The sequence below is a fragment of the Rhinatrema bivittatum genome, chromosome 6 (assembly GCF_901001135.1).
Source record: "Rhinatrema bivittatum chromosome 6, aRhiBiv1.1, whole genome shotgun sequence".
In the NCBI taxonomy this organism is placed as follows: Eukaryota; Metazoa; Chordata; class Amphibia; order Gymnophiona; family Rhinatrematidae; genus Rhinatrema; species Rhinatrema bivittatum.
Window position 1 is genome coordinate 348,875,273 of NC_042620.1, and position 24,390 is coordinate 348,899,662.

Genomic DNA, 24,390 nt, shown 5'->3' on the forward strand with positions numbered 1-24,390 from the left:
AACTATCGGCGTGCTGCTGCGGATGGGACCGAAAACAGAATCACAGGCCTGCTGTGCATGTGGGTCATGCGGCCAGGCGTTAGATGCAGCCTTATGCGCAGCATGTTCCCTGGGGTTAGAGGGTTCTTCAGGGCTTCTTGCCTCCCTCGGGGAAGGGAGCGTCTGTTTCGGCTTTGCAGGATGAGGATTCTTTGCCTGTTTTAGCCCTGGTGAGGGAAGACCTTACCGGGGGAACTGATATCAACCCAGCCGACTCCATTGGGGGTAAAGCAGCCCGGTCTCCTGGGGGCAGGTTTGGACCCACCTGAGAAAGAGGTCGGGGTACAGACCCTCGTCAGTGCCTCCCTGATCAGGCTCACCCCACAGGGGATTCTTCCCAGGGTACGCGAGATCCGATCCCAGGGTCTGGGGCGACGCCGGCTTCTGGGGTAGTAGGGGCAGCAGACCTGGATCCAGCTGATGTGGATACTGATGATCCAGATGAACCCAATGACCCTCCTGCAGAGGGGGATGACCCCAGCGTGGTGCGTTTGTTCAAGCGGGATGAGTTAAGACCCCTTATTCCCCAGGTCCTTGAAGTTCTGGGATTTAAGGTTTTTCAAGAAGAGTCTGACAATGAGGGCATCAATTCAGTCCTCGACGGCATTGGGGGTCCCACATCTTTTCCTCTGCCTAAGAAGGTTCACAAACTAGTGACCCGGGAGTGGGAGGCTCCGGATTCCAGCTTGAAGGTGGGCAGAGCTATGGTGAAAGTGTACCAGTTATCGTCTGATGTTTTGGAGTTACTGAAGATTCCAAAGGGTGGACGCCGCGGTCTTGGCAGTCACAAAAAAGGCCACTATCTCGGTTGCTGGGGTGGCTGCCCTTAAGGATATGCAGGACCGCAAGCTGGAGATCCAGTTGAAGCGAGCATTTGAGGTTGCTGCGCTAAGCCTTAGAGCGGCAGTTTGCGCTAGCCTCATGCAGAGGGCCTGTCTGTGTTGGGTGCAGGAGTTAGCTACAGGGACCGGTATGGGCAACAGTGGGGCTCTGCAGTCTGCCCGCCTAGAAGCAGGCATCGCTTATGTTGCAGATGCTTTGTATGATCTGGTGAGGACCCCGGCGAGAGGTAGGGTGTCCTTGGTGTCAGCCGGTGTCTCCTCGCTACGAAATTGGGTGGCGGATTTGTCCTCCAAATTCCAGCTTTGTAATCTACCCTTTAAGGGCAAGCTCCTGTTTGGGGAGGATCTGGATCAGCTAGTAAAGCTGCTTACCGAATCCAAGGGCAATCGGTTGCCGGAAGATAAAAGATCTAAGAAGGTCTTCTCTCCTCAATCTAGGTTTTGGGATTCTTGCCACTTCAGAATGGGTAGATACTCCGCACCACCTGCTTCAGGGCGCCTGCAGTCCTTTCGAGAGGGTTGCTGGCCCAGAAGAGATTCGGGACATCTTGGTGCAGGAAGTAATAAAAACCCCCAATGAAGCCACGAGCACCCATTCCGTCGAAGCTGACGGAGGCAGATTATCCAACTTTTACACGGAATGGGCAAGAATTACATCAGACTGCTGGGTCTTAGAAGTGATCAAAGATGGGTATGCACTGGAGTTCTCGCGCCCGGTCCAGGAGGTTTTTGTGGAGTCCTGAGTGGCCTCAAGTGTCAAGCGAGAGGTGGTCCGGGTGACTCTATAACGACTTTTCGAGCTCAAAGCTTTTGTTCCAGTTCTGGAGGCTCAACAGGGACAAGGTCGGTACTCCGTGTACTTTGTGGTCCCCAAGAAGGAGGGCACGTTTTGGCCCCTCCTCCATCTGTAGAAGGTGAACCGTTGCCTTTGGGTTCCTCACTTTCGAATGGAAACCCTGAGGACAGTGATGGTTCGAAAAGGGGAGTTTCTCGCTTCCCTGGACCTCACGGAGGCGTATTTACACATTCCGATATGGCTGAATCACCAGAGGTTTCTGCAGTTCAAGGTCTTGGGACGACACTTTCAATTTTGAGCCCTCCCATTTGGTCTCGCAACAGCTCTTCGCACGTTCACCAAGGTGGTGGTGGCAGCCTTCCTTCTTCAGGAGGGAATCTTGGTCCACCTGTACGACTGGTTGATTCGCACGAAGACTCGGGAGGTCTGCGAGAGATCGGTGCACATGGTGATGTTCACATTGATTACCCAACCTAGGGATCGCAATGTGCAGAAGAGTCACTTGGAACCCACTCAGAAGTTGATTTATCTCGGAGCACAATTCGACACCTTGCTGGGCAAAGTGTTTCTAGCGGTGGACCGAATAGGGAAGTTGCAGGAACAAATACATTCCCTTCTTCGAAGGAACAATCCCTCAGTGTGGCATCATCTTCAGGTTCTGGGCTCCATGGTTTCAACCTTGGACTTGGTTCCTTGGGCGTTTGATCACTTATGACCTTTACAGTGTGTGCTTTTGTCTCGCTGGAGCCCAGTGTCGGAGCAGTTCCATCTACCAATGCCTCTACTTTCGGAATCCAGAGCCAGTCTGTCATGGCGGCTGTCACTGGACAATCTGGAAAGGGGGTTGGATTTGGACACTCCAAATTGGCTGATAATCTCCACCGATGCCAGCCTCTAAGGTTGGGGGGCGGTGTGTGCAGACAGGTCTGCCCAAGGGCTCTGGTTGGCGATAGAAAGATCTTGGTCCCTAAACCGGCTCGAGACCAGGGCTGTACATCTGACCCTGCGGGTGGCAGAATGGTGCGAGTCTTCTCGGACAATGCGACAACGGTGGCGTACATCAACTGGCAAGGTGGGTCTTGAAGTCCCGCCATAGCACTGGAGGCACATCTTCTGTTCACCTGGGCGGAACGCCATCTCGAGGGACTTGCCGCATCCCATGTCACAGGAGTAGAGAATGTGCAAGCCGATTATCTCAGCTGTCAGCAACTAGATCCAGGTGAATGGGAACTATCTCTTGAGGCGTGGAATCTCATTTGCGCCAGATGGGGAACTCCAGCTGGATCTGATGGCAACGCAAAAACAGTTGGTTTTTTCAGCTGTCGCCGAGAACAGGGCTCGGTGGGCATAGACACTCTTGTTTGTCCTTTGCCCACGGGGATTCTTCTGTATGCCTTCCCGCCCTGGCCCCTCACAGGTTGGCTTCTGCGTCGCATAGAGCGGAACCCAGGAAGGGTGATTCTGGTGGCTCCGGAGTGGCCATGTTGTCCGTGGTTCGCCGATCTGGTATGCTTGGCTCTAGAGGGTCCACTTCAGCTGGCTCATCTAACAAATCTGCTCCGTCAGGGGCCCACATTTTCGGATCGGGAGGATCGCTTCTCTCTCGTGGCTTGGCTTTTGAGGCGATGTTTACACTTGAGGGGTTATTCAGAACAAGTCATTTCCACCCTCCTACAGGCGAGATGTCCAGCCACCTCTATGGTCCTATGTGAGAGTTTGGAAGCTTTTTGAGATGTGGTGTCATCAGCGTTCCTGCGACCTTTTAACGGTGCATGTTCCTTGGGTGCTTGACTTTCTGTAACAGGGCCTCGCTAAGGGCTTGGCGTTCAATTCCCTTCGTGTACAAGTTGCAGGTCTAAGTGCCTTGTGGGGAAACTTTGACGGTTCTTCGCTGGCAGCACATCTGGATATTGCTCGGTTTCTTAAGAGGGACAAACATTTGCGCCCTCCCATCCTCTTGGTGTGTCTGGATTGGAGTTTGAATTTAGTTCTGCGAGTTCCATGTGGCGCTCCTTTCGAGCCTCTTCGTGGAGTTTCCCTGAAAGATCTGACTTTGAAAACTGTGTTTTTGGTGGCCATTTGCTTGGCTCTTCTGATCTCAGAGTTGCAGGCGCTGTCTTGTCTGCATCCTTTTCTTCGGATTTACGATGATCGGGTTTCGTTACGTACGGTTCTGTCCTTTTGTCCCTAAGGTAGTTTCAGCCTTTCACGTCAATCAAACTGTGGAGCTTCCGGGGTTCCCTAACTGGTCTTGCCTTATTGCGTTATCTGGAGGCTACCAATGACTTCAGATGTTCTGATCATTTGTTTGTTCTCTGGTGGCCCAAAGAAGGGGGACAAAGCGTCAAAAGTGACTATATCTCAGTGGATTAAGGAAGCCATTTGCACGGCATACATAGCCCTATGGCATCAGGTGCCTTTGGGTCTCAGAGCTCATTCCACTAGGGCCCAGGCTACCTCCTGGGCAGAGTGTCAGTTACTGTCGCCTCAGGAGATCTGTAGGGCGGCGGTGTGGTTGTTTATTCACACTTTTACAAAACATTACCGATTGCACATTAAGACTTCTGATGAACCGTCCTTCGGGGAGAGTGTGCTTCGTGCGGGTCTTTCGGGTTCCCGCCCAGTGTAGGGTGGCTTGGGTAGATTCCACTTTTCTGGACTGATCTGGGTATGTTCAGGAAATGAAAATTGGTTCTTAGCTGCTAATTTTCGTTCCTGTAATACCACAGATCAGTCCAGAGGCCCACCCCTTTCTTCAGATACCGAAAGACTGTCTTGGTCAGAACCTGCTTAAGTTTTTTATTGTTGAAGCTCCTTTTTTGCAGACATGATTCATGGAGCAGTTTTTAGCAGTTGTTCGGTCTGGTTTTTTTACCAGCGGCGAAGTGGTAGTCCAGAAATTTTGTTTGGGTGCTACCCTTCATTATTTAGTTCTGTTAGCATGGGCTTGGGTACAGGTCAATACCGGGTGACTGCAGGTGGCACTCTCTGACTCCACCTGCTGGTAGGGATACACAACCCACTTTTCTGGACTGATCTGTGGTATTACAGGAACGAAAATTAGCAGGTAAGAAACAATTTTCATTTAATCTTTTCAATTTGGTCTGGCTCAGCTCCCTCTTCATTTCCCCACCACACAGTTGTCAGCCGCCCCTGATTCGCAGCTCCCTGGGTATTTTTAGAAGGTTATTTATGCTGTGTGGCGTGAGCTGCGGCAGCGCGTGGCTCTCGAGCCGGAGTTTGCACCGACTGCCTCTCCGGTGGGGAGGGTGGGGGAGGATTTACCCCGCAGCTGTAGCTGAAAATGATATTGCAGAGAACCTGGGAGGCTCAACAGCCAGGGCTAGTCTTCAGACCCGTTCCTGCTCAGCACGGGGATGCCATCTTGAAGACTTTCAGAGACCAGGAACAGGCAGTATTGAGGGGTAGGAGTTCCCCTCTGCCGCTTTCTCTGCAGCCTGGGGGGGGGGGGGGTGGGCAACTTGCAGGCAGATCAGGAAGATTCATTGGAGGAAGACCCTGCCAGTGCCTCGGAACAGTCTTGTTCATTGGTCTCCGCCGAGCTTATTATAAGGCTCCACAAGGCCTTTAAGGCCCGGAGAGCAGCTAAAGAGCAGGGAAGCAAGGTCTCTCTGTTAGCCCCATCGCCTTTGGGGGCAAAGGCGCGGTCTCGTCTCGGAAGTGCTCCAAATCCCCACTGACAGTCTGGGTAACGAAGTCCAAGCGGCCGCTTTGATCGGCTTTGGGTCCAGCGGACACTTCATTCTCTGAGCAGTCAGATACCGGTGAGACCCATTCACAGGATCCCCCTGATATGGACCAGGATAGGCAGCTACAGTCTCCCAAGCAAGCTGGCACACAGATGGTGGAAAGGTGGTACGTTTATTCCGGAAGGATGAGTTGAGTCCCCTCATTCCTGCTATTCTGGAGGAATTGGGGATTGAGGTACCCCAGGAAGATTCACGGATGGGAGCTGTAGATCCGGTAATGGTCTCTGGTCCAGCTAGATCCTTCCCTTTCCATCTGTCCGTTACCGACCTCTTGTTCCGAGAATGGGACACTCCGGACTTGGGCTTGAAGGTCAGCTGGGCTATGGACAAGTTGTATCCGTTGCCGGAAGACGCCTTGGACCTCCTCAAGGTGCCCAAAGTTAATGCAGCAATTTCAGCGGTCACAAAAAAGACCACCATCGCGGTGACCGGAGCCACAGCCCTTAAGGATTTGCAGGATCGCAAATTGGAGTTACAGCTTAAGAATTTTTAGGTCTCAGCACTCTGGGTCCGTGCTGCCATGTGAGGCAGTTTTGCACTAAGGGCCAGCCTATGCTGGGTGCAGAACTTGTTTAGGTCTCAGCACTCTGGGTCCGTGCTGCCATGTGAGGCAGTTTTGCACTAAGGGCCAGCCTATGCTGGGTGCAGAACTTGCAGTCCGTAGCATCCCTTTCTGAGGCAGAAGCGGTTCAGGCGGGGTGCCTGGAGGCGGCAGTCGCTTACAGTGTAGATGTTCTGTGTGATCTGCTGCGTACTTCGGTTAGAACCATGGTCTCGGCCCGGAGACTCCTATGGCTTAGGATTTGGACTGCGGATGTTTCTTCAAAAGCTCAGCTGGGTTCTTTGCCCTTCAAGGGACGACTGCTCTTCGGCCAGCATTTGGAGGACTTGATTGTCTCTGGGGGAGAAGAAAGTCTTTAAGGTACCGGAGTGCAGGCCCAGGATGAGGGGATCCTTTCCTCAGAGGTCGAGGTTCCGGGGGAATCGTCATTTTCGCTCTTCATGCTCCGGATCCTAGTCTCGCCAGGGTCCCAGCCGTCAACATTCCTGGAACCAGTCCTTTTGAGGCCGACGTCCTGCTAGGGACGGTGGAGCCCCTCAGTCTCATGGGGGCATCAAGTCTGCTCAGTGAATCGAGGCCGATTCACTCCTCTGTTCCAAAGATAGGGGGAAGGCTGTCCCTTTTTCTAGAAGAGTGGACCAACTTGACGTCAGATCAATGGGTCCTAAATATAATAGAACACAGCTACGCTTTAGATTTTGCTTGGCCAATGCACGAGCGCTACATGGTTTCTCTGTGCTCTTACCACCAAAAACGTTGGGCGGTGCAAGACACTACAGCGCTTACAGAACCTGGGCACCATAGTTCCGGTACCCACAGCAGAACTCATGTGAGGGCATTACTCAATCTACTTTGTGGTGCCCAAAAAGGAGGGCGCTTTCCGCAATCAAACTCTAAAGGTGCCTCGGTTTTGTATGGAAACTCTTCGCTCGGTGATAGTGTCAGTGCACAAAGAGTTCCTGGCGTCTCTGGCCCTGACAGAAGCTTACTTGCACATACCCATCCGTCCGGATCATCAGAAGTTTCTGTGGTTCGCAATCTTCGGACATCATTTTCAGTTTTGCGCACTGCCCTTCAGTCTGGCGATGGCACCAGTGTGTTCACCAAGGTGATGGTGGTTGTGGCAGCGGCCCTGCGAAAGGAGGGTATACTGGTGCATCCCTACCTGGACAATTGGCTGATTCCAGCGGTCAGAAAGCCTCTGCAGTGTGGTGGTTCAGAGTGCTATAGAGGTTGAGCTCGTTAGGTTGGGTGGTCAATCCCGACGAGTCATCTGGTTCCATCCCAGACTTGGAGTTTTGGGTGCTCGGTTTGACACGATCTTGGGAAAGGTTTTTCTTACCAAGGACAGACTGTCCAAGCTTGTCGCTCAGGTGGAGTCCTTGCGGACCATGCCTCGTCCCAGATTCTGAGATTATTTACAGGTCTTAGGTTCGATGGCTTCCACTCTTGACCTAGTACCATGGGCCTTTGCGCATATGCGTCCTCTTCAGTCAGCCTTGCTCTCCTGATGGAACCTGCTCTCCGAGCAGTTTCATCTTCTCCTACCACTGACGGACTCAGCGCGTTCCAGTCTTCTTTGGTGGCTTTGTCCGGACAATTTAGGTCAGGGTGTGGATTTGGAAATTCCCTCCTGGATATTGGTAACCACCAATGCCAGTCTCTCCGGGTGGGGAGCAGTTAGTCAAGGGACGGTGGTGCAAGACCAATGGACAAAAACTGAATCCTCCTGGTCGATCAATCGGTTGGAGACCAGAGTGGTTCGGTTGGCGCTACAAGACCTACTTCTCTTTGGAGGGATGATCAGTGCAAGTATTCTCTGACAATGCGACGACGGCTTACATCAATCGTCAGGGGGGAACCAGGAGTCGTCCAGTGGTGAAGGACACTCAGCTCTTAATCACCTGGGTGGAGCCACACCTTTACAAGCTTGAGGCCTTTCACATTGCCGGTGTGGACAATGTGCAGGCAGATTTTCTCATTCTCCACTAGTTGGACCTGGGGAGTGGGAACTCTCCAATTAGGCCTTTCGTCTTCTCTGCAAACGCTGGACCATGCCCACTATGGATCTCATGGCGACGTGCCGCAATGCCAAGGCTCCTCTATTCTTCAGTCGACTGTGGGAGCCAGGGGCAGAGGGAGTAGATGCTCTGGGCCTTCCCTGGCCAAAGGATGTTCTGTTGTAAGTCTTACCGCCGTGGCCGTTGGTCGGAAAAGTTCTGTGCTGCATCGAAATGCATCCGGGCAAGGCCATAGTCGTGGCCCCGGAGTGGCCGAGGCATCCGTGGTTTGCAGACCTTCTGAATCTAGCAGTGGTCGGTCCGCTGAGATTTCGGCTGTCTCCGAATCTCCTGCAACAGGGCCCGTTTGTTTCGGAGAGGTAGATCGCTTTTGTCTAGTGGCATGGCTTTTGAAAAGCAGAGATTAAGGAGTAAGAGTTACTCAAATGCAGTTATTGCCATGCTCTTTCATTCTCGTAAATCTTCTACCTTCAAGACATATGGTAGAGTTTGGGGGGTGTTTGAATCCTGGTGTCTAGACCACAAAGTGCAGCTGTAAAGGGCTTCAATTCTGGATGCTCTGGAATTTTTATTGACAGGGTTAGCCAAGGGGTTGGCGTTTAATTCCCTACGAGTTCAGGTGGTGGCTCTTGGTTGTTTTCATGGAAAGGTGCAGGGGGTTACGCTAGCCTCTCATCCGGATGTGGCTCGTTTCCTGAAAGGGGCTAAGCATCTACGTCCTCTGGTCCGGAACCCCTGTCCCTCGTGGAAGCTGAATCTGGTTCTCCGTGCCCATTGTAATGCTCCCTTTGAGCCATTGAAACGAGTGACCCTGAAGGATCTGACGTTGAAGGATGTTTTTCTTGTGGTTATTTCCTCAACAAAGCATGTTTCCGAGATTGAAGCCCTAATTTGCAGGGAGCCTTTCTTACAGATTTTGGAAGCAGGAGTTTCCTTACGAACCGTTCCCTATTTTCTCCCAAAAGTGATGTCCTCTTTTCATTTGAATCAGTCAGTGGAGCTCCCTACATTCGCGAGCCTGGATTCTTCTACTCCAGAGTCTAGGGATTTAAGGAAGTTGGACGTAAAGAGGGTGGTGTTGCGGTACTTGGAGTTTACGAACAGTTTCCGTCTCTCGGACCATCTGTTTGTCCTGTGGAGTGGACCCAGAAGGGGTCATAAAGCTTCAAGGGCCACTATCGCATGCTGGCTAAAGGAAGCTATTGTATCGGCATACCTTGTTCAGGGTCAGTCAATCCCGGTTGGTCTTCGAGCTCATTGTACTCTATCGCAAGTGGCTTCGTGGGCGGAATGTCAACAGGTGTCGCCGCAAAAAAATTGTAGGGCGGCTACCTGGAAATCTACACATACCTTTGCCAGGCATTACCGTCTAGATGTCTGGGCCCCAGAGTCCGGTTCCTTTGGGCCCAGTGTACTCCAAGCGGGACTCTCAGTTCTACCCTGGTTAAGGAAGCTTTGGTACATCCCAGGAGTCTGGACTGATCCGGGTACATACAGGGAAAAGAAAATAGGTTCTTACCTGCTAATTTTCATTCCTGTAGTACCACGGATCAGTCCAGAGTCTCGCCCACGGGAAAACAGTCCGCTCGGCCGGTTGTAGCTTACCGAATGCCCCCCTTTTCAGGGTAAGAATATGGGCATGATTTCGTTCATTGAGTTACAGCTTTTCATTCCCTCTGCTCTTCGGGGGGAGGTTGTGTGGAAGTTATGGTTTAATCTTTCTGCTTGGGTACAGTGTAATACTGTCACTCTAGGTATAGGGCAGATTCTGTCAAAACTTCTGTCTCCATCTGCTGTAGCAGAGGCAAAACCCAGGAGTCTGGACTGATCCGTGGTACTACAGGAACGAAAATTAGCAGGTAAGAACCAATTTCCTTTATCTTAAAGTGAGTGTTTGGGCTGAATCCTACGTGTTCTGTAAAATACATTCCCGGTATGTGCCTGGATTAGTCCAGATTCCTGGGTTTTGCCTCCCTTCCAGCAGATGGAGACAGAAGTTTTGACCGACTGTGCCCTATACCCCAAGGTGCCATCTACAATCCGTCAGTATTTCTGTCTTCAGCAGATGGTGGCGGTGCAAAACCTACAATCTGTTCTTAGTTTGGTGTTTAAAAAAAAAATTAAATTTCAACTACTTGAAGAGGATTCCCTTCAGCCTCCCAGGGGCTTGCCAGGTTCTGAGGGGACCATCCCCCCTGATGCTTGAGGCTGCTGAGGCTAGGGGGTCGAGGGCCCTATTGCCTAGTCAGAGCAGCTCTGGGTGTGATCCTGAGGAGCCTGGCTCACTCACACCAGGAGGACCAGGACCCACAGAGGACGGCTGGGCAAGTTTAAAAAAAAAAAATAATTTTTTTTTTTTTTATTGGGCTCTCCCCTTGCTACCGCTGATTGCCTTTCGCCACCATTTTCGCCAGGATCCAGGGTTTTGTTTCCTCAGCAATGCCGCGGAGTGTAGTTTGCTGGGCTTGTAGCTCGGCGCGCGTGCGACAGCCTCTGCTCCTCATGTCTCCCCAGGGGGAAGGAACCTCCGCAGCGGCTGGGGGCGATGGGAGTGCCCACAAAGCTCCTACGGGACTTGATAGACTACGGCCCCCATCTGTCCCGTTCCTGCTGAGCGTGGGAACTGAAGCCATTTTAAGCACTATCAGAGCAGCGAGCCATGGCGGGGAGGGGATTCTCCCGCCTTTATCCTTGCAGCAAATGGCCCCCGGGGGGGGGGGGGGGGTGGAGAACCCATAGGGTATGGCTCGGGTGTGACAGAGGAGAGCCCCAAGAGGACTTAAGACTCCCCTTCGTTGTCGTCCTCGAGTTTATTTTACTGCTTCATAAGGCCAGGAAGTCCATGAAAAAGCAGGCTGAAGAGAGAACTTCTTTTGTGCTGTCAATTTCAAATTCACGAAAGCGGTCCAGACCTAGGGAGAGCGTTGGTTCCTCAAAAATGAAGTGCCCCTTACAGTCCGTGGTGCCCCATACAGACAGATTCTTCCTCAGAGGTTTCTTACCCAGATGACCAGATCCTGCCATCCAAGCCTCCGCTGGGGGTGGATGGGGATGCAGATCAGCAGGATTCAGTCTGCAGCTCCCATATTGTTGATGGGGAAGACCCGAAGGTGGTCCACCTCTTTAGAAAGAATAAGCTGAGTCCACTTTTATTCCCTCGATTTTGAGAGAGTAAGGCATCAAAGTGCCACCAGAGGATTTCGGATGGGGCTATTGATCCGGTGTTGGGCCTTCCTTTTCATTTCTCGGTCACTGACTTGCTGTTCAGAGAATGGGACACCCCTGACCTAGGGTTAAAGGTTAGTAAAGTCATGGATAAGCTATATCCTCTGCTAGAGGAAGAGTTCCTAAGGTGGATGCGGCAGTGTCAGCAGTCACCAAAAAGACTACCATCCTGGTCACAGGAGCAACAGCCCTCAAGGACCTACAGGATTGAAAGTTGGAGCTTCAGCTCAAGAAAATATTTGAAGTCTCGGCACAGGGACTGTCAGCTGCCATGTGCAGCAGTTTTTCTTTGAGAGTTGGCCTTCGCTGGGTGCAACAACTACAGGCCAACGTCTCTTTCAGAGGGGGAAGCTCTCCAGGCAGGGTATCTGGAAGCTGCAATTGCTTAGTGTGGATGCTCTTTATGACTTGTTGTGGAGTTCGGCCAGGTGCATGGTCTCAGCACGCAGACTTCTTTGGTTAAGAAATTGGTCTGTGGATGTTTCTTCCAAAGCTCAGCTGGGCTCTCTGCCTTTGAAGGGCAAGTTGCTTTTTGAAAAGGACCTGGAGGACATGATTCAATCCTGGGAGAGAATAAAGTTCATCGATTGCCAGAGGATAGACCCAAGTCGAGGGGCTCTTTTTCTACTCTCGCTTTCATGGGAATTGAAGATTCTACCAGTTCCTCCTTTAGGCAAAATTCAAGCAGTCATGGTCCCAGTCCTTTCGAGGCAGACGTTTGTAGAACCGGTAACCCCCAGTCTGCTTCTGCGGTTAAGTCTCCTCAATGAAATGACACTGGTCCATTCCTCAGTGCCGGTCGTTAGGGGGCAGACTGTCTCTACGAGGAATGGGCCAGTGGGTCCTCACTGTGATAAGACAAGGTTATGCTTTAGATTTTGCATGTCGCCTTCGGGATCAGTTTCTGCTGTCCCCATGAGCTTACGAGGAGAAACGAAAGGCGGTGCAAGACACATTACAGTGCCTTGTCAAACTTGGCGCTGTTACACCAGTTCCTCCTGTGGAACAGAGAAGAGGCTGCTATTCCATTTACTTCATGGTGCCCAAGAAAAAGGGTACCTTCCGGCCCATTCTCGATTTAAAACTTTAACAGATGCCTTCGGGTGCCCCGCTTCTTTATGGAGACTCTGAGCCTCACTGAGTTTTACTATTATGATTTTTTTAACTGTACTATGATTTTGAGTTCAAACGTTTCTTGTATTTATACTGTATTTATACTGTATCTACACTATTATAATATTACTATGTTCAATTGGCATTCTGTTCTATTGTTCCATGTAAAGCCCCCTACCTCTATTTTGGGCATTTCATTGTTTTATGTAAACCGGAGTGATTTGTATTTCTTACAAGAACATCGGTATATAAAAATTAAAAATAATAATAATAATAATAATATTGCCTCAATATGAAAGGGAGAGTTTCCAGCATCGCTGGATCTGACGGAGGCGTATTTACACATCGGCGTCCGGGCTGCCCACAAGAAGTTCCTAAGGTTTTCCATCCTGGGACATCATCAGTTTTGAGTTCTGTCTTTCGGGCTTGCCACCACGCCCAAGACCTTTACCAAGATAATGGTTATAGTAGCAGCGCAACTCCGGAGGGAAGGATTCTTGGTGCATCCATACCTGGATGACTGGCTGATTCGAGCGAAATCAGAGTTGCTTTGCCATTCGGCGGTCCACAGAGTGCTTCAGCTATTGAGATCGCTCGGTTGGGTGGTCAACCTTTCCAAGAGTCATCTGGTACCCTCCCAGTCCTTGGAATTCCTGGGAGCCCTGTTCGACACACAACAGGGGAGAGTGTTCCTTACCATGGACTGCATTTGCAAGCTGCAGGGACAGATTCCAGACTTATTGTCCAAGCATTCTCCAAGAGTATGGGATTACTTGCGGGTCCTAGGATTGATTACTTCCACTAGAGTTATTTCCATGGGCCTTTGCTCATATGCGTCCTTTACAATCAGCTTTGCTTTCCTGATGGAACCCAGTCTCTGCAGTTTCATCTGCCCCTTCCTCTTACGGATTTTGCAAGGTCCAGTCTCGATTGGTGGCTCCTCTCGGACAAGTTAACCCGTGGAGTTCCCTTGGTAGTGCCCGAGTGGACAGTGATTACCACAGATGCCAGCCTCTCCGGCTGGGGAGCAGTTTGTCTGGGGAAATCCGTGCAGAGGCAATGGTCCCAGGAAGAATCTCAGTCATCGATCAATCATCTGGAGACCATAGCCGTGTGTTTAGCATTACAAGCTTTCCTTCCACTCTTCCAGGGGAAGTCGGTCAGGGTGCTGTCTGACAATGCGGCCACAGTGGTTTATATCAATCGCCAAGGAGGGACCAAAAGCCAACCAGTAGCGGTAGATTCTCCACAGTTGATAAGCTGGGTGGAGCAGCATCTGGTCAGCATTGCGGCGTTTCACATAGTCTGCGTCGACAACGTTCACGCAGACTCTGTCGTCACAGTCTCGATCCCGAGGAGTGGGAGTAGGCCAACTAGCCTTTTCAGCTCATATGCGATACGTGGGGCACACCCAGCGTGGATCTGATGGCGACATTCAGGAATGCCAAAGCCCCACGCTTCGGTCGCCGCAGAGAAACAGGAGCAGAGGGAGTAGATGCCCTGGTCTTTCCTGGACGACAAACATCCCGCTGTACGTGTTTCCGCCTTGGCCTCTGCTCAGTGCTCAGGCGAATAGAACTCCACCCGGCGAAGGTGTAGCTCCAGAGTGGCCAAGACGTCCATGATTTGCGGATCTGATCAATCTAACGATGGCAGGGCCCCTGCGGTTTCGGGATTTCCTGACCCGACTGTTTAGAAGAGGCGGCTCACTTTTGTCTAGTGGCATGGCTTTTGAGAGGCAGCGTCTGAAGAGCAAAAGTTATTCTGACGTGGTAGTGGCTACACTTTTTTTTTTTAATTTTATCTTTATTCAATTTTCATTTAAAAATCTTTAAACAAAATCGAGAAGTAAGACGGATGCAATCTCATTACCAAATAATAAATTACCATAATAATTTCCATCTTAATTACTGAATCCATAACATGGGGGAGTCTAAACATATATCAAAGACAAATTAACATCAAATAATCTGGAGAGAGAGAATTAGGTTTCTATTTGATCATCACTACTTCTTCCTGCTACATTTTTATCCAATATAAATGTCTCCAAATGTAAAGGGTCAGAGAAACTATATTTCTTTCCCTGATAGGTTACTAAACAAATACTAGGATATTTCAGAAAGAAGCTTGCACCAAGGGCAAGCAATTTTGCCTTCAGGGAAAGAAAATGTTTCCTTTTTGCCTGCATAACTTGCGAGACATCTGGGAACATTAAGATTTTCTGGCCACAGAAATTCAGATCTTTATGTTTTAGGAAATCCTTAAACACCTTGTCCTTGTCTACCTCCAACTGCATAGAAACAAATAAGGTGGCCCTTTTATGTATTATATCTATCGATTCTTCAAGAAAAGTCGAAACTCCAATACTTGACGTTTCTGCACTTTCTTCAACTTTCTCACCAGTTTTACTTGAAAAATATTTTTAACACCACAGGGAGTAGTACCTCCTTCAAATATTTCTTAAACATTTCCCAGGGTGACACAAGTCTTGTTAAAGGAAAGTTAATCGCAAGTTTTTATACCTGATTATATTCTCTAAATTTTCTATCTCTCTATGGATAGATAAACTATCTCTAATATGAGCAGATTCAGTATTTTCCAGTAATTTAATCTTAGATGTTATTTTTCCCACATCTTCTTTTAAGCTAACTACCTCCTTTGTTTGTTCCTCTATCTTAGCTTTATTTGAATTCACAATGGTAGTCAAGGACACATTCATTTGTGAGACATTATTTACAATAGACATCAAATTCCATATATCTTTCAGGGATATGTTATCAGGAGGATCACTAGGCCATTGTTGTGGCCTATTAGATTCTTTTATAACTTGCCCTTGATCCATATTTATTAGAACATTACTTAATTTCTCCTGAAGCAGAACCAATACTCCTTGTTGGGGAGGTATCTGCTTCTAAAGTCAAAAAGTCCCGAAGTAATGATGCCTGTGGTTGTGGAGGAAGTGATGGTCCTTCACCAGGACTTAGGGAAGCAGAAAACTGGTCCCCTATAGCGTCCTCATTTGGTGATCCAATCCGTCTAAAAACGTGATTGTCCATTGGGCCACTCACTGGTATGGGTGAAATAGGGAAGCTTTTCACTTTTCTCTTCCCATGTAGCCTGGGGTTGAATAGATAGTAAAACTTCACAAATTTCTTACCTCTATTGACTCTGAAGTCCTGCCTCTCTGGACTAAGCCGGACAAAGCCGTGTGCGGCTTAGGCAGCGCGCCGGCAGTGGCAGTGCGCCGCCTGCCTTTCAAATTTATGCAGCAGGCGCCAGATGATGTCACCAAGTCCCGCCTCTCTCTCTCGGGTTTGTCGGCGTTCCTCCGAGGTTCCAAGCAAGAGGCAATTACCACAGATGTCAGGGTAATTGGGGACGTCTCTCTCTCCTTCTCAACGCTCCCTAAATTGTCCCGCGCCTGCCGTTCAAATTTATGCAGCAGGCGCCGGACGATGTCACCAAGTCCCGCCTCTCTCTCTCGGGTTCGTCGGCGTTCCTCTGAGGTTCCAAGCAAGAGGCAATTACCACAGATGTCAGGGGTAATTGGGGACGTCTCTCTCTCCTTCTCAATGCTCCCCAAGTAGTGGCTACACTTTTGAGATCACGTAAACCGTCCACTTCCCTGTCCGGGTGTGGAGAGTCTTTGAATCTTGGTGCATGGAACGCGAGGTAGTTCCTACCCAGGTGTCTGTGTCGGATATTTTGTTTCCTACAAGCTGGACTATTGAAGGGTTTATCGTGTAGCTCCCTAAGAGTGCAGGTAGCAGCTCTCAGTTGTATATGCGGTACAATACAGGGGCTAGCAATAGCTGCTCATCCAGATGTGGCTCATTTTTTTCGGGAAGCAAAGCACTTAAATCCCCTGGTCAGACACCATTATCCTTCCTGGAGTCTAAACTTGGTTCTCACAGCTCTGTGTACTGCACCCTTTGAGCCTCTAAAAAGGGCGACGTTGAAAGATCTAACGTTAAAGGTGATTTTTCTGGTGGCTATTTCATCTGCTCGTAGGGTGTCAGAGCTTCAGACGTTATCCTGCAGAGAGCCTTTCTTAAGAATTTCTGATTCTGGAGTCTCCAGATGTTCCTTCTTTTCTTCCATAGGTGGTTTCCTCTCTTCATTTGAATCAATCCGTGGAGCTCCTGACTTTCCAGAAGTGGACCGGTCGGATCCCCTTTCTAGAGACTTAAAGAAGCTAGATGTTCGCAGGGCCTTACTGCGTTATCTGGAAGTTACGAACAGTTTCTGTATGTCTGACCATCTTTTTGTGCTGTGGAGTGGTCCAAAAAGAGGTAATATGGCATCTTAAGCCTACACTAGCCCGCTGGCTGAAGGGGGCTATAAGTTCAGCTATTAGCTGCGTGGTAGACCCCTACCGGTTGGGCTTCATGCCCATTCTACCCATTCGCAGGCAGCATCTTGGGCGGAGTGCCAAGTTTCGCCGCAAGAGATTTGCAGGGCGGCTACTTGGAAGTCTTTACACACCTTTGCGAGGCATTAGACTGGATGACCAGGCCCTGGGTTCAGGGGAGTTTGGAGAAGGTGTGTTCCTCTCTGGCTCCCACCCCAACGGGTTGATACAGTAAGGCCGCGTTAGAAAGAGTGCGGCAGTGCCGGGCGCACCCTCATTTGCCGCACGCACAGTTCTGAACACATACCACTCGATACTCTATTTAAATTGCTTGCAAATGCAAGCCGCGTCTGTGAAGCGTTAGGCCCGTGCAACCCATTTTACTGTATAGGCGCTTAATACAGCGCCTATACGCACGCCCGTCTATGTCCTTTCATTGGCTGGAGCGCCCAAATTGACAAGCGCTCAGGCCAATGAAAGTACGCTTCGCTCCGCTCGCGCCGTGACTGGAGAGGGCACAGAACAGTCGGCTCTCACCTAACTTCAAAATTTGCTGAGGGCAGAGCCAGGAGAACCGGGACCTGCCGGGGGGGGGGGGGGGGGAACGCTGCAAGCCGCTTTTGCCACCGGCTCCCCCCTCCGGAGGGCGGCAGAGAAGGGAAGGGGCTGAAAAAGCACAGAACAGTGGGCTCTCACCTGACTTCACAATTTGATGAGGGCCGAGCCAGGAGAACCGGGACCTGGGGGGGGGGGAGGAATGCTGCAAGCCGCTTTTGCTGCTTTCGCCGCCGGCTGCACCCTCCGGAGGGCGGCAGAGAAGGGAAGTAGCTGAAAGCAACAAAAAGTAATGTCGAGTCGCTAGGGGAGGAGGGGATTTTAGGTTTTTAGAGGTTTCCTTTTGGGGGAAAGTTTGCCGCCTACCCTTACCCCTGCCTCTAACGCAGGGGTAAGGGTAGGCGGTAAGTTAACAGGTTAAACGCGCAGCAAAACGGCAGGGCAAAATAGCGATAGTCGGGGCGCGCGTTACTGTATGGGAGGGAATAGCTAATTTGATCGTTTACATCTAATATACATGCCGCGGGCGGAAGGGGTTACCCGGTGATTTAAAGAGGCGGTAAGAATTGGTTAAAGGGGATTGTGTATCGCAGGAAGGGCTAACGCGGCCGGAAAGTGGGTACAAAGCGGGTTAGGAGCGGGGTAACAGCGGCCCCACTTTACTGTATTGACCTGCAAGTAAGAAAGCTCTGGAACATCCCAGCAGTCTGGACTGATCCGGGTACGTACAGGGAAAGGAAAATTGGTTCTTACCTGCTAATTTTCGTTCCTGTAGTACCACAGATCAGTCCAGAGAGTCCTGCTCGCTTTATGCTTACAGGTAACGGTGAGTCTGCTCATTCATTTTTGTTTATTTTGGGTCTGTAAATCAAATTTGTTCAGTGTTCAACGGGTTCTGTTCCCACTTGGGATTAGTGAGCCAATTCAGGAAAGGTGTTATTTGTATATAGTTAATTTGATTTTGAGCCATTCTGTTTTGATACAGATTAATACTGACAGGGACTGTAGGTGGCACCTCTGGTTATAGGGCAGAATTGGTCAAAACGTCTGTCTCCATTGGCTGGAGGGGAGGCAAAACCCAGGAGTCTGAACTGATCTGTGGTACTACAAGAACAAAAATTAGCAGGTAAGAACCAATTTTCCTGTAACTCACATTCCTATTATCCTCTCTACAGCAAAGCATCCTGCTTGTAATGGGAGGCTTGTGACAAGGGAAAGATGGATGATGCAAATCATAACCACATCTTAGTGGCAAACCTTATCCAGACTGCCAAAGCCATGGGCTTGGGCTAGAGTCACCTTTTCTGCATAATCTTTTGTACAAAGTAAGAGCAACAGCGAGGGGGCTTTAGTAAGACACAATATTCTTAAAGGCTCTAGGCAAAGCCCAGACCTGAATCAATTTGAACATCACTAAGCCTTAACAACTGCAGGACATGATGCTTACCCTGCCACTTTGAAAGAAAGTGTTATTTTCCTGTGTAAAGGTGGTAGAGGCTTGTCTTAAATCACTTACAATTAATGCTGCAGAAAGGGCTTCTCTAAAGCACACAGGCAGTCAGTGTGAACTATGCAATTCTTTTTGGTAATTACTTTCACAATAGTTCCATAACTTTTTACAAGAAAGTAGTAGTGACATCAGTGCAACAACCTTTATCCCAGGATTATAGTCCTCTCATGGGTGATGTCACTAGACAGAGCCCTATCACAGAACTTTCTGTCATAGTTTCTAGAAACTTTTGACTGGCACACTGAGCATGCCATGATCCCTCGAGCCACAGGGGTCTCCCTTCAGTCTCTTTTTTTTTTTTCTGCGCTGCACGTTGCCTCGTGGTTAGGAGCTCTGTGTGATTCCTCCCGGAAAAAATATTAAAAATTCCTCGGAAAAATATCTCCTCATAGGGGTCTCCCAACTATATATATTTTTCTTCGATTCGGTGAGTAAAAGAATCATTTTTGTGGTCGATACCGCTCTCACCGTTTCTCGGTGTCCGCAGGCCATTAACAGTTTTTGGGCCTCAACCTTTGCTATTATGGCAACAGGTTTTAGGAAGTGCCTGGAGTGCCCTTGCACTATGTCGATAACCGACCCTCATGCCGTTTGTGTCCTATGCCTCTGCTCTGCTACTTGTCCTAAATGTGCCGAAATGACACCAAAAGTTAGGTGGGCTTGCCTAGAAAAGATGGAAACCCTGTTTAAACTTCAGTTGATTCGGTCGATATCTACACAATTGTCACGGGCGAAAAAAGTGATCATAAAAACCTGCTGGGAACATGGAGGCAGTGGTGACCGCCCGTCACCGACTCCATTGAAGTAATCGACAAAATCTACCTCAGCGCTGGGGAAAGACCGGGCCGAGCACCGTGAAAAACACCAACACCGATGGGAATCCATGCCCAGTGCCGGCACTGATGTCACAGTGGCTTCGATGGCCATTGAACCACTTGCGAAGAGGACACGGATAGAGGAGCAGAGTACGCCCTCTACACCAGAACATCCCAAGTGATCCCCACCGATGTACTGTGCTCCCACAGGGACCTGTGGAGGAGCCAGTTCAGCCTAGCTTGCCACCCCCTGTATCTGCTCTGTCCTCATCAGCTCTCAGGGAGGAACTGGATGGTTTTATCCGCCAGGCAGTCATTGATGCCCTCTGTGAACTACAGCCACTGGTGCTGGCCCCCATATCGGCACCGCCACCGGAGCCATCTATGTTCGCGCCATTGTTTACCAGGCTGGATACACTAATCGGTGCCCTACCGATGCAACCGGTACCTACCGATGCCAATCCAACCGATGCAGCCTCCAAAGGACCCAATACCGATTCCCGGGTCACCGGATGAAGAAGGCACGGATTCTAGCCCACTATCACCAATGCCTTAATCGAGGCCAGGTCCATCCGGGCTCTCGGGACCGAGACGCCCAAGATATCCATCGATGCCATTGAAACATCCATCGACAGACCCATCAGTGCCTATACGTCCTCCAACACCAGCTTTCCTGCCTCGTCCAGGATCTCGACCAGGGACCTTCTCAGATACATGGGAAGATGTGGACACTGACTCTTCTACAGAAGATATATTGTCAGATCCCTCTCCTCCAAAGGAAAGGAGGAAGTCTCCACCAGAAGACCTTTCCTTTGCAAATTTTGTGAGAGAAATGTCAGAAACTATGCCCTTCGATCTAGTTACAGAAGAGGATAGAAGACACCAACTTTGGAGGTACTTCAATTTGTTGATGCTCCAAAAGAAGTTGTGGCTATTTCAGTACATGAAGTACTGGTAGATCTGCAGCATCGACTTTGGGATCATCCCTGCACTGTTCCTCCAGTGAACAGAAGAACTGATGCCACTTATCTAGTTCAACACATTCCCGTGTTCCAGAAACCACAACTGCCACGCCAGTCAGTGGTTGTGGAATCAGCACAAAAAAATTAAGACGACTTGGTCCTCATTCATCCACACCTCCTGGCAAGGATCAGAAGTTCATGGACATTTTAGGATGTAAAATGTTTCAGGACTCGCTGCTGTCAAGAATTGCTGCATATCAACTATATATGATGCAGTACCAGAGGAACCTCTGGAAACAGGTTCAAGAGGTGGCTGATACACTTCCTCAACAGCATCAGGCTGCTCTTGATGCCATTTTACACAAAGGCCTTGAAGCTGGAAAGCACAAAGTCTGTGCGGCATACGATTCCTTCAAGACCGCTTCCAGAATGTCAGCAACATGAATCAGTGCCAGGAGGTGGACCTGGTTAAAAACCTCAGACCCAAAGTCCAGGACAGACTGGCTGACTGCAACCCTTTTATCGCTCACGTAGGTACTACCCACCTGCACCTCGGGTACGAACAACTAGGCCATCTCAGAGAGGACATCCCAGATAGCCTAAAGCATCCAGACCTCAGCCTCCTCCACAAACAGGCCAAGCATCTGGGTTTTAAAGGAATTCCAGAGAACAGCAGCCCTTCCACAAATCCAAATCTAAATTTACCAATGGGAGGTCTAGTTCTTCACTTTTCAACCAGTTGTCCTAGTGGGACATCAACACTTTCAGTACCGGGTACTGCCTTTCAGACTTACCTCGGCACCCCGGGTATTTACAAAGTGCCTAATGCTGGCTGTGGCCCATCTATGCAAGAAACACATACACACCTTTCCTTACTTGGACGACTGGCTCATCAAGAGCAAATCGAAGCAAGGAGCTCTTGAAGCTCTCAGTCTCACTGTAAATCTGCTTCACTCCTTGGGATTTCTCATCAACTACAAAAAATCCCATCTGATTGCATCTCCCCTCCTGCATTTCATCGGAGCAGAGTTGGATACCACTGTCACAAAAGCTTTCTTGCCCATTGACCGCTCAGACACACTCCAAACTCGCTATATCTCTGCGCACAAAGAAAACAGCCTCAGCCCATCAATTCTTAACGCTGCTGGGCCTACTAATGAAACAGGAGAGTTAGGGCATCCCAACAGAGAGGTTCCATTAAAAGCAAACATAGTGGCTGCAGCCTGATCTCGCTCCCCGGTTTTGCTTGCCGGAGAATTTCTTCAGCTGATTTCCTCTTGTTCCAGCGTGACCCGGACGTCGGGGGTGGAGCCGGACGAGATGCCTACAAGATCGGCGCCCTACCGGCACACCGCAGCCGCCGGCGCGCCGCCAAAGCCGCATGCAACTAAGGGGCGCGCAGCTTTGCTTGGCGAGATTGGCGTTGGCAAGAAGGACTGGATTAACTATTCTGCAGCCACAAGACTACGGGAAGGAAATAAAGAGCTTCATATTTGTCAACTGCAAAAGGACCCTCGGTAAGACATTTGTCTTTATACTATTTTTCTAAAATATTGGGTTAGGCTGAACCTTATCTTTGTAATGCCACATACAAAGAGAAAGGCGAAGCTGAGAGATTCATCCTCCACGCCTGTGGTGGATAATCAACCCAAAATAGAGGAGTGTTTTGCGAGAACCCCAATAGATACACCACGAGGAGAAGTCGCAGGAGGATCAAACCAAGAGCAGGGATTGTTCCTCCAGACACATGAAACATCATTAACCCCAGGTGCACCAGCGACACCAGAACCACCAGTTGGGATTAGAGCTGAGACCCCCTTTGGAGAAGAACCCAAACTTAAGTTGGATTTTACATCAACTCAAGATCAGAGAGTAGCAGATACTTCAATCTGTTCCTCGGAGAGCCCAAAAGAGGGTTCTAAAGATCAAATTGATATTTCATCTGGACAATTTACACCCACTCAGGTTCCAAGGGAGGGAGGAGGTGGTGGTATTCATGATGATTCCTTAACTGGGATTTCTATAATTACACCTAAGAATTTTACCCTTGAAGAAATTGGTATTATGCTGGTTTCGATGCAAAGATCTATAAATAAAATAGCTAATATGATGCAAGAAGTACTTAATAAGAATATGGCTTTGTAATCTAAGATAGATAAAGTAGAAGACTCTGTAAAATCTATGCAGGCTAAAGTGAAGGAGTTAGATAATATCCAATTAAAATTAATCAAGTCTGAGAAAATTCATTCCGATAGATTGGAAGTAATAGAAAATCAGGTTAGGAGAAATAACTTAAGGATATTGAATTTTCCTAAAAGTCATTTATTATCTCCATTAGACTTGTTTAAAAGTTACTTGGTTAATGTTCTGAAGTATTCTAATGAAGCCTTACCAGCAATTGCAAGAATTTATTATACACTGCAAAACCAGGGAATAGAAAGTCTAAAGCAGGATAATCAATCAGAGTTAAATTTGTCTGATTTATTAGAAAAATCATTTGAAACAAATATTAATACAAGAGCTACCCTCATTATACAATTTTCTTTTCTAGCTGAAAGAGATTCATTACTGAGAATATATTTTAAACACCAGAAGGAGAATTTTTACGGACAGAGTATAAGAATCTTTCCAGATATATCACGGGAAACACAAATCAGGAGAAAAGAATTTTTACTAATGAGGGGAGAAGCTCAAAAGAAAGGATTTAAATTATTATTGAGATTTCCATGTTGCTGTATTATTATAAATCAAGGGAATAAATTTGTTTTTACTCAAACCACTCAGTTAAGAGCATATTTGGATACCCACTCCTAAGAATCTCTATTGTGCTAGTAAATAGATGCAAATATTAAGGGTGAACGTTGACATTTACTTGTTTTTTTTAATTCTATGAATAATCTGCTTCTAGAGTGTTAAGATCCTTTCCGTACTCTCTTTATCCTATGATTGTTATTTCAAGATAATATTCACAGAAAGTGATAAGATAATTGTATAACTGATTTCTTTGTTTAATTCTTAAACACTGTGAAATGTATCTGTATGTTAAAAATTCAATAAAAAAGATAATTAAAAAAAAAAAAAAGCAAACATAGTACATATGCCTATATGTAAAAAATCACCAAAGCTAATGATTTCCGAATTATCCCAAACAACTGAAAAGCAGGTTGTTAAACAAAAAACACACTTTGAAATGTCTGTATGCCAATGCCAGAAGTCTAAGAAGTAAGATGGGAGAGTTAAGAGTGTATAGCAGCAAATAAGATTGACATAATTGGCATCACAGAGACTTGGTGGAAGGAGGATAACTAATGGGACAGTGCTATATCAGGTTACAAATTATATCGCAATGATAGGGAGGATCAAGTTGGTGGGAGTGTGGCACTTTATGTCCGGGAGGGTATAGAGTCCAACAAGATAAAGATCATACAAGAGATTAAATGCTCAGTAGAATTTATATGGGTAGAAATCCTATGTGTGTTGGGTAAGAGTATAGTGATAGGAGTATACTACCGTCCACCTGGACAAAATGGTCAGACAGATGATGAAATGCTAAGAAAAATCAGGGAAGCAAACCAATTTGGCAGTGCAATAATAATGGGAGATTTCAATTACCAAAACGAGAAGAAGCAAAACCTTGCACGTAAGCAAGTCACACAATACACTGGTGCAGGATGAGTGTTCAACCACCATTAAATTCTTTGGTGTATTTTTATTATAGTGTCAAATATCAGGCATAAGAATATTCATACAGGCAGCTCCATGAATTCAGAAAACAGAATTTTAAACCGGTCCCCCGACACGGTCCCGTGTTTCGCTAGGCTGCGTCGGG

The 24,390-nt window shown here is 48.5% G+C and overlaps 1 protein-coding gene across 6 annotated transcripts in view; it reads left to right on the forward strand.

Annotated features, from left to right (window-relative positions):
- The window catches only part of LOC115094584 (collagen alpha-2(IV) chain-like), an 89,042-nt gene extending 65,423 nt beyond the window's left edge, over positions 1–23,619 (forward strand). For 3 of the 6 annotated variants that reach the window (XM_029607793.1, XM_029607792.1, XM_029607794.1), the window contains one exon: positions 21,848–23,619. The gene's annotated coding sequence lies outside the window, so the exon portion shown is untranslated. The remainder of the gene's footprint in view (positions 1–21,847) is intronic. The other 3 variants (XM_029607795.1, XM_029607798.1, XM_029607796.1) reach the window with 2 other exon arrangements.
- The last annotated feature ends 771 nt before the right edge of the window (positions 23,620–24,390 follow it).